Source organism: Rutidosis leptorrhynchoides, chromosome 3 (genome assembly GCF_046630445.1).
Source record: "Rutidosis leptorrhynchoides isolate AG116_Rl617_1_P2 chromosome 3, CSIRO_AGI_Rlap_v1, whole genome shotgun sequence".
NCBI lineage: Eukaryota > Viridiplantae > Streptophyta > Magnoliopsida > Asterales > Asteraceae > Rutidosis > Rutidosis leptorrhynchoides.
The window spans coordinates 579,684,631-579,695,365 of NC_092335.1; the positions used below are offsets into that span (position 1 = coordinate 579,684,631).

At 32.7% G+C, this 10,735-nt stretch overlaps 1 long non-coding RNA gene across 2 annotated transcripts in view; it reads right to left on the bottom strand.

The window, feature by feature from the left end:
• The window catches only part of LOC139898699 (uncharacterized), a 39,591-nt gene extending 29,396 nt beyond the window's left edge, over positions 1-10,195 (bottom strand). For both annotated transcript variants that reach the window (XR_011777102.1, XR_011777103.1), the window contains exon 1: positions 9,958-10,195. This is a non-coding gene — a long non-coding RNA (uncharacterized lncRNA). The remainder of the gene's footprint in view (positions 1-9,957) is intronic.
• Positions 10,196-10,735: the final 540 nt, after the last annotated feature.

Genomic DNA, 10,735 nt, shown 5'->3' on the forward strand with positions numbered 1-10,735 from the left:
TGACCTTAAAGATTGAGAATTACAAACTCATGGAATTCAATGATATCTAAACTCGAGCTTAAACGAGAAAATATTTTGATCAAAATTACAAACCGATTTGTTTTCTGAAAACCCTATTTTCAATGCGTTCATTATCATTGAACGTAAAATCCTAGGAATTCACCTGGAATTCATTAGGTCACCTGAACTAAATCGGGTGTCAACCGTAAGAACGGTGGTTGCATAGTGGTCAAAGACAGGACCTTGTGCCAGACCGAAAAATTATAAGGGTGAGCTTTACTATTGCTCCTACCAAGGATAGTAATTGCGTCCGACACGTTATAGACCATAATCAAAAGCATGTCACGGGACATTGCCTTAACAGTTGCTTGTTCAACGCTTTCCTTTCAACCGGACGGTAGTTTACCGAAAGGTAATATACGGGACAAGTAAACTGGACGTGTTGCTTTCCAAATACAAGGTTAGCAAGTGGGTGACACAAAACCGCAAGTTTTGAGCTAAAATTTTCAAATCTGAAACCCACCAAACCCACAAAAATATTTTGCAAACACCGGTAAAGGGTTATTCCGGAAAACTTATCTAGGGTAAAAACTAGATTTCAAAAGATCAAATGTTTTCATAAAGATCCAATTTCCTTAATGGATCTAAATTTTTATAGTCATGTGGGACTGTAAACCATATCGTTACTACCATTGTTTATACCGCCGTATAGAAATCACTGATGTACAAAGTGTGAAGAATAAAGAAGTGATTCTAGTATTTCAAGACAATATTGCTTGAGGACAAGCAACGCTCAAGTGTGGGAATATTTGATAATGCTAAAAACGAACATATATTTCATAGCATTATTCCTCAAGAAAGACAAGCTTTTAGTTGCAATTGTTCTATTTACAAGTGATATTCGTTTAAATAATAAAAGGTGAAGACAAAAGACAGATTCGACGAATTGAAGACGCAAACGACCAAAAAGCTCAAAAGTACAAAAGACAATCAAAAAGGTTCCAATTATTGATAAGAAACGTCTCGAAATTACAAGAGTACAAGATTCAAAACGCAAAGTACAAAATATAAAATTGTACGCAAGGACGTTCGAAAATCCGGAACCGGGACCAGAGTCAACTCTTAACGCTCGACGCAACGGACTAAAAATTACAAGTTAACTATGTATATAAATATAATATATAATTAATTATATTAATTATATATATATTATATATATATATTAAAAACCGTCGGCAGAGAAAACTCCAAGGACTGAGCTGTAAAATTAACCTCCGCGACTCGCGGAGTTTGAAGGGGATTTTGCCGCGAGTCGCGGAGCCCCAAATTTCAACTCTGGCTATAAAGCAAACCGAATTCTGATCAAAATTTCATATTCTATTTCTATCTCTCTCTCAATATATACGTAATATATATATATATAATTTATATTTTAATTTTAATTTTAATTTTAAATCCTAATAATAAGGGTATGTTAGCGAATATTGTAAGGGTGTAAGTCAAAATTCTGTCCGTGTAACGCTACGCTATTTTTAATCATTGTAAGTTATGTTCAACCTTTTTATATTAATGTCTCGTAGCTAAGTTATTATTATGCTTATTTAAAACGAAGTAATCATGATGTTGGGCTAATTACTAAAATTGGGTAATTGGGCTTTGTACCATAATTGGGGTTTGGACAAAAGAACGACACTTGTGGAAATTAGACTATGGGCTATTAATGGGCTTTATATTTGTTTAACTAAATGAAAGTTTGTTAATGTTAATATAAAGATTTACAATTGGGCGTCCCTATAAATTACCATATACACTCGATCGGACACGATGGGCGGGGTATTTATATGTACGAATAATCGTTCATTTAACCGGACACGGGAATGGATTAATAGCCACTAGAATAATTAAAACAGGGGTGAAATTACATTCAAGGGTAATTGGTGTAATTGTTAACAAAGTAGTAAAACCTTGGTTTACACGCAGTCGATAACCTGGTGTATTCATTAAACAAAGTATTAAAACCTTGTTACAATTCGAATCCCCAATTAGTTGGAATATTTAACTTCGGGTAAAAGAATAATTTGATGAGGACACTCGCATTTTATATTTATGACTGATGAACTGTTATGGACAAAAACCAGACGGACATATTAAATAATCCAGGACAAAGGACAATTAACCCATGGGCATAAAACTAAAATCAACACGTTAAACATCATGATTACGGAAGTTTAAATAATCATAATTCTTTTATTTCATATTTAATTTCCTTTATTTTATATTTAATTGCACTTCTAATTATCGCACTTTTATTTATTGTTATTTAATCGCACTTTTAATTATCGTACTTTTTAATTATCGCAAGTTTATTTTATCGCACTTTTATTATTCGCAATTTCATTATCGTTATTTACTTTACGCTTTAATTTAAGTCTTGTATTTATTTTATATTTTACATTAGGTTTTAACTGCGACTAAAGTCTTAAAATCGACAAACCGGTCATTAAACGGTAAAAACCCCCCTTTATAATAATAATATTACTTATATATATATTTGTATTTTTATAAAAGTAAACTAATATAGCGTTGAGCTTTGTTTAAAGATTTCCCTATGGAACGAACCGGACTTACTAAAAACTACACTACTGAACGATTAGGTACACTGCCTATAAGTGTTGTAGCAAGGTTTAAGTATATCCATTCTATAAATAAATAAATATCTTGTGTAAAATTGTATCGTATTTAATAGTTTTTCCTAGTAAAATATAAACTATTTTATATACACCTCGCATAACATCAATTACTTCCCATCCTTGGTCTTGTGGAACATAACCGTTATAGCCGTTGATAAGACAGCGTGTTGTAACGTCGTCAAAGGGACGAGGGTTACGTAATGTCCAACAGTCCCGTAACAATCTAAAAACCTCATTTCTTACCCCAATTACCGACTCCGTCACTTGTGGGAACGTTTTCTTTAATAGTTGTAGCCCGATGTTCTTGTTCTCACTTTGGTGAGAAGCGAACATTACTAATCCGTAAGCATAAAATGCTTCTTTATGTTGCATGTTAGCCGCTTTTTCTAAATCACGAAGTCCAATATTCGGATATATTGAGTCAAAATAATTTCTTAACCCATTGCGTAAAATAGCATTTGGGTTCCCCGCAATATATGCGTCAAAGTAAACACATCGTAACTTATGGATTTCCCAATGTGATATCCCCCATCTTTCGAACGAAAGCCTTTTATAAACCAAGGCATTCTTGGAACGTTCTTTGAATGTCTTACAAACTGATCTCGCCTTAAATAGTTGTGCCGAAGAATTCTGACCGACTCTAGACAAGATTTCATCAATCATGTCTCCGGGTAGGTCTCTTAAAATATTGGGTTGTCTATCCATTTTGTGTTTTTATACTGTAAAATAGACAAGAGTTAGATTCATAAAAAAAAATACTTATTAATACAAGCAATTTTTACATATATCATAAAGCATAAGCACACTATATTACATATATTACACCACACGAATACAACTATCTTATTCCGACTCGCTTGTTTCTTCTTCTTCGGTTTTGGTTTGTTTTACCAAGTTTCTAGGGATATATGATGTTCCCCTAATACGAGCCGTAATTTTCCACATTGGTTTAGAAAAACCTGGTGGTTTAGAGGTTCCCGGGTCATTGTTACAACTTAAGGACTTCGGGGGTTGACGATACATATAAAGTTCATCGGGGTTGGAATTAGATTTCTCTATTTTTATGCCCTTTCCCTTATTATTTTCTTTTGCCTTTTTAAATTCAGTTGGGGTAATTTCTATAACATCATCGGAATTCTCGTCGGAATCCGATTCATCGGAGAATTGGTAATCCTCCCAATATTTTGCTTCCTTGGCGGAAACACCATTGACCATAATTAACCTTGGTCGGTTGGTTGAGGATTTTCTTTTACTTAACCGTTTTATTATTTCCCCCACCGGTTCTATTTCTTCATCTGGTTCCGATTCTTCTTCCGGTTCCGATTCTTCTTCCGGTTCCGACTCTTCTTCCGGTTCCTCTTCGGGAACTTGTGAATCAGTCCACGAATCATTCCAATTTACATTTGACTCTTCATTATTATTAGGTGAGTCAATGGGACTTGTTCTAGAGGTAGACATCTATCACATAATATCAAACGCGTTAAGAGATTAATATATCACATAATATTCACATGTTAAAAATATATAGTTTTCAACAAAATTTGTTAAGCAATCATTTTTCAAGTAAACACGGTCGAAGTCCAGACTCACTAATGCATCCTAACAAACTGGATAAGACACACTAATGTAAAATTCTGGTTCTCTAAGACCAACACTTGGATACCAACTGAAATGTCCCGTTCTTATTGATTAAAAACGTTCCATATTAATTAATTTCGTTGCGAGGTTTTGACCTCTATATGAGACGTTTTTCAAAGACTGCATTCATTTTAAAACAAACCATAACCTTTATTTCATCAATAAAGGTTTAAAAAGCTTTACGTAGATTATCAAATAATGATAATCTAAAATATCCTGTTTACACACGACCATTACATAATGGTTTACAATACAAATATGTTACAACAAAATAAGTTTCTTGAATGCAGTTTTTACACAATATCATACAAGCATGGACTCCAAATCTCGTCCTTATTTAAGTATGCGACAGCGGAAGCTCTTAATAATCACCTGAGAATAAACATGCTTAAAACGTCAACAAAAATGTTGGTGAGTTATAGGTTTAACCTATATATATCAAATCATAATAATAGACAACAAGATTTCATATTTCAATACACATCCCATACATAGAGATAAAAATCATTCATATGGTGAACACCTGGTAACCGACATTAACAAGATGCATATATAAGAATATCCCCATAATTTTGGACACCCTTCGGATATGATATAAATTTCGAAGTACTAAAACATCAGGTACCTTGGATGTGGCTTGTTGGGCCCGATAGATCTATCTTTAGGATTCGCGTCAATTAGGGTGTCTGTTCCCTAATTCTTAGATTACCAGACTTAATAAAAAGGGGCATATTCGATTTCGATAATTCAACCATAGAATGTAGTTTCACGTACTTGTGTCTATTTTATAAATCATTTATAAAACCTGCATGTATTCTCATCCCAAAAATATTAGATTTTAAAAGTGGGACTATAACTCACTTTCACAGATTTTTACTTCGTCGGGAAGTAAGACTTGGCCACTGTTGATTCACGAACCTATAACAATATATACATATATATTAAAGTATGTTCAAAATATATTTACAACACTTTTAATATATTTTGATGTTTTAAGTTTATTAAGTCAGCTGTCCTCGTTAGTAACCTATAACTAGTTGTCCACAGTTAGATGTACAGAAATAAATCGATAAATATTATCTTGAATCAATCCACGACCCAGTGTATACGTATCTCAGTATTGATCACAACTCAAACTATATATATTTTGGAATCAACCTCAACCCTGTATAGCTAACTCCAACATTCACATATAGAGTGTCTATGGTTGTTCCGAAATATATATAGATGTGTCGACATGATAGGTCGAAACATTGTATACGTGTCTATGGTATCTCAAGATTACATAATATACAATACAAGTTGATTAAGTTATGGTTGGAATAGATTTGTTACCAATTTTCACGTAGCTAAAATGAGAAAAATTATCCAATCTTGTTTTACCCATAACTTCTTCATTTTAAATCCGTTTTGAGTGAATCAAATTGCTATGGTTTCATATTGAACTCTATTTTATGAATCTAAACAGAAAAGTATAGGTTTATAGTCGGAAAAATAAGTTACAAGTCGTTTTTGTAAAGGTAGTCATTTCAGTCGAAAGAACGACGTCTAGATGACCATTTTAGAAAACATACTTCCACTTTGAGTTTAACCATAATTTTTGGATATAGTTTCATGTTCATAATAAAAATCATTTTCTCAGAATTACAACTTTTAAATCAAAGTTTATCATAGTTTTTAATTAACTAACCCAAAACAGCCCGCGGTGTTACTACGACGGCGTAAATCCAGTTTTACGGTGTTTTTCGTGTTTCCAGGTTTTAAATCATTAAGTTAGCATATCATATAGATATAGAACATGTGTTTAGTTAATTTTAAAAGTCAAGTTAGAAGGATTAACTTTTGTTTGCGAACAAGTTTAGAATTAACTAAACTATGTTCTAGTGATTACGAGTTTAAACCTTCGAATAAGATAGTTTTATATATATGAATCGAATGATGTTATGAACATCATTACTACCTTAAGTTCCTTGGATAAACCTACTGGAAAAGAGAAAAATGGATCTAGCTTCAACGGATCCTTGGATGGCTCGAAGTTCTTGAAGCAGAATCATGACACGAAAACAAGTTCAAGTAAGATCATCACTTGAAATAAGATTGTTATAGTTATAGAAATTGAACCAAAGTTTGAATATGATTATTACCTTGTATTAGAATGATAACCTACTGTAAGAAACAAAGATTTCTTGAGGTTGGATGATCACCTTACAAGATTGGAAGTGAGCTAGCAAACTTGAAAGTATTCTTGATTTTATGTAACTAGAACTTATAGAATATATGAAGAACACTTAGAACATGAAGATAGAACTTGAGAGAGATCAATTAGATGAAGAAAATTGAAGAATGAAAGTGTTTGTAGGTGTTTTTGGTCGTTGGTGTATGGATTAGATATAAAGGATATGTAATTTTGTTTTCATGTAAATAAGTCATGAATGAGTATGAATGATTACTCATATTTTTGTAATTTTATGAGATATTTCATGCTAGTTGCCAAATTATGGTTCCCACATGTGTTAGGTGACTCACATGGGCTGCTAAGAGCTGATCATTGGAGTGTATATACCAATAGTACATACATCTAAAAGCTGTGTATTGTACGAGTACGAATACGGGTGCATACGAGTAGAATTGTTGATGAAACTGAACGAGGATGTAATTGTAAGCATTTTTGTTAAGTAGAAGTATTTTGATAAGTGTATTGAAGTCTTTCAAAAGTGTATAAATACATATTAAAACACTACATGTATATACATTTTAACTGAGTCGTTAAGTCATCGTTAGTCGTTACATGTAAGTGTTGTTTTGAAACCTTTAGGTTAACGATCTTGTTAAATGTTGTTAACCCAATGTTTATAATATCAAATGAGATTTTAAATTATTATATTATCATGATATTATCATGTATGAATATCTCTTAATATGATATATATACATTAAATGTCTTTACAACGATAATCGTTACATATATGTCTCGTTTAAAAATCATTAAGTTAGTAATCTTGTTTTTATATATGTAGTTCATTGTTAATATACTTAATGATATGTTTACTTATCATAGTATCATGTTAACTATATATATATATATCCATATATATGTCATCATATAGTTTTTACAAGTTTTAACGTTCGTGAATCACCGGTCAACTTGGGTGGTCAATTGTCTATATGAAACATATTTCAATTAATCAAGTATTAACAAGTTTGATTGCTTAACATGTTGGAAACATTTAATCATGTAAATATCAATCTCAATTAATATATATAAACATGGAAAAGTTCGGGTCACTACACTTAAGGTATGTCAAAGGCACTATTAACTTTGGCATTTTATACAAGAAAACAAAAGAATGTCACGTAACTGGATATTGTGACGCCGATTACGCTGGAGACTATGATACACGACGATCAACAACTGGATACATGTTTAGCATGGTTGTAAAACTCGGCCAACTCGGCCGAGTAATCGGCGATTACTCAGTTGGAAGAACAAAACGAGTAATCGGTGTCTAACTCGTCCAATTACTCGGTCAACGCTGGTCAACGCCGGTCAACGGTGGTCAAACGATGGTCAACAATATCGTAAAACTCAGTGAAAAGATGAAGGAAAACAGGAGACGATTTGATGTGTTTGTTTGTTTAGAAAGAACGAATTGAAGGAACATACCTGTAATGTCTCGATTTCCATTCATGAAGACTCTTAAACAAATAATTTAGGGTTTGGTGAATGAGCTAAGGTTGAAGAAGAAGAAGAAGGGAAGATGTAGCGTTAGGTGAAGAATGATGCGGCTGATTGATTAGGGTTTCTAAAATAACACTCATTTTATTATTTTTTAATTTACATTTAAACCCCCTAAAGTTTAACTGTTATAGATTTTAACACCTTAAGTTTAGTTTTTCTTTCTTCTTCATTATCAAATAGATACAAATCTAACCCCTCCAATTAAAACAAATATTTATATGTAACTAAACTTTACATATTTAACATATATATTTATAAAATTTTATATATTTAACATATATATTTATAAAATGTTTGTTTATAGCTAATAATATATTGAAAATATTTAGTTATATTAGAAAAGTCAACAAAAGTCAACATCCGAGTACTCCTCCGAGTTCTCCCCGAGTAGCCGATTACTCCTTAAAAACCTCCGGCCGAGTACTCCCCGAGTCGCGAGTTTTACAACCTTGATGTTTAGTCTTGGATCGGGAGTAATATCATGGTGCAGCAAGAGACAACCAACAGTATCCTTGTCAAGCACTGAAGCAGAATATCGATCGGCAGCATCAGCAACACAAGAAATTATGTGGTTGAAGCAACTAATGGAAGATCTTCATCAATCAACAGATTATCAAGTAAAGCTTTTCTGCGATAACCTATCAGCTATACGACTAGCAGAAAATCCAGTCTTTCATGCAAGAACAAAACATATAGAAGTGCACTATCACTATGTTCGTGAGAAGGTCCTTGAAGGAAAAATCAAGATGGTGCCAACAAAGACAGATGAACATGTTGCAGATATATTCACCAAGAGCCTAAGTAAATCAAAGTTTGAAAAATTCAGAGAAGCACTTGGAATGGTCTGCAAGACATCGTTGGAAGAAAATTTGCATTGAGGGGGAGTGTTAAAATACAATGCAAATTTAGAATAATATGGAATTAGTAAATGTATATGGGTAAAATAACTAGATATTAATATGTATAAGAAAATATCTAGATATTAGAATATGAGAGAAAAATCTAGAAATTGAAATGTAAAAGAAAAATCTAGATATTTGTAGGTTGTAGAAATATCTAGATATTTATATATCCATGGAAATATCTAGGTTCTAGAATGTTCCATGGAGTAGTATAAATATGGGAGGAGATTTCATTTGTGTTGTGTGAAGTTGTGAGAGTTGTGAAGAAGTGAGAAAAGAGTGAGTTAGAGAAAGAACGCTTACAAGTAGCGAGTAGAAAGAAAGTGTGGTGAGTGAGTAATATTGTAATTACATTTTGTATTAATAAAAGTGTTCTTTGTTAAGTTTCCCGATTAAGCCTTAGTTTGTGTTTAAGTTCTTAGTGCACTTGTGTTATTTTTATTATATGGTCGGCTCTGCCGCCTAAGTGATATATGGTCGGTTATACCGCCTGAACGATATATGGTCGACACTGTCGCCTAAGTATTATTGTGCACTAAGGATTTATAAAATTAAAGGCTAATCAACGTCAAAGTGTTGGTGTAGTGAGTCTAGTATAGTCTAGATCCTCTATAGTGGGTGTGTTGGGCTCGTCAAAGCTTCCAACAATATTAACAACACAGAAGCCATATACCACTCAGACCGAAAAGGGTGGATTAAATACATTATCAGCAAGCAAATGGGAGCCATACAAATTATGTACAAAGATTTACTTTGATTCACCATCCTAGATGATCAAACTATGCAACAGTTAAATGATGTATGGAAAAAGTGCTCTGTACAACTATGAATTACCTATTTCGATTTATAAAGATTACAATTACTTCTTATCATAGTTAAGTTCACACACTAACTTTTCAATTAACCTTAAAAGGTAGGTTCTGAATTCCATATCTTAAGAAAATATCAGATATGAAGAATTAAAACCCTAATTCATAAATATACTTACCTTGATTAACTTCCTTTATATAGGCTATGAATACGTCATCGGTGAATAATCAACTTCTGAGCATTTCAAGTATTAAACATCGAAAAGATTGATTATCGGTGAGCAATTAGGGTTAAGCAATTAGGGATTGTATTCATGGATTTATTCAAAATTCGAATAAGCAATTAGGGTTTGTACGTTGACCGTTTTTGATTTGGTATGGTGAAGTTTTTCTCAGAAATTTTTGTTCGGTATTGAATTGAATTCACCGAGGAGTCAGGGTTAGTGATGTATTATCCAGTTAGTTACGTATGTTTATATTTCAACATACCAGATTAAAGCCATTTCTTGAATCCAAGGGCTGTTGTTTTGACATCTAGGATTTATTTTTTTTTTAAATATGAATGACGTAATATTAGTTTTGTAGATAAAGTAGAATAAAGTAGAAGGAGATACATATCAATTGAAAACACCCTCTCACTATTCACAACATTATTTTATTGCCTAAAAATTATTTCCGTTTTTGCAGACGTGGTTAATCGGTCTTTCTAATTCCACGGCTCCGTGTGGAAAACCATGTATAACTTTGTATGGCCCACTCCATCTTGATCTAATTTTTCCAGCGAACTTCTTGAATCGAGAATTAAAGAGCAGAACTTTATCTCCAGGAGTGAACTTTGTAGGAATCAATTTTGCATCATGTGTCAGCATCGTTCGTTCCCTGTAGATATATGATGTCTCGTACGCTTGGTCTCTTAATTCAGCGAGTTCATTTATCTGCATCTTACGATGCTTAGCG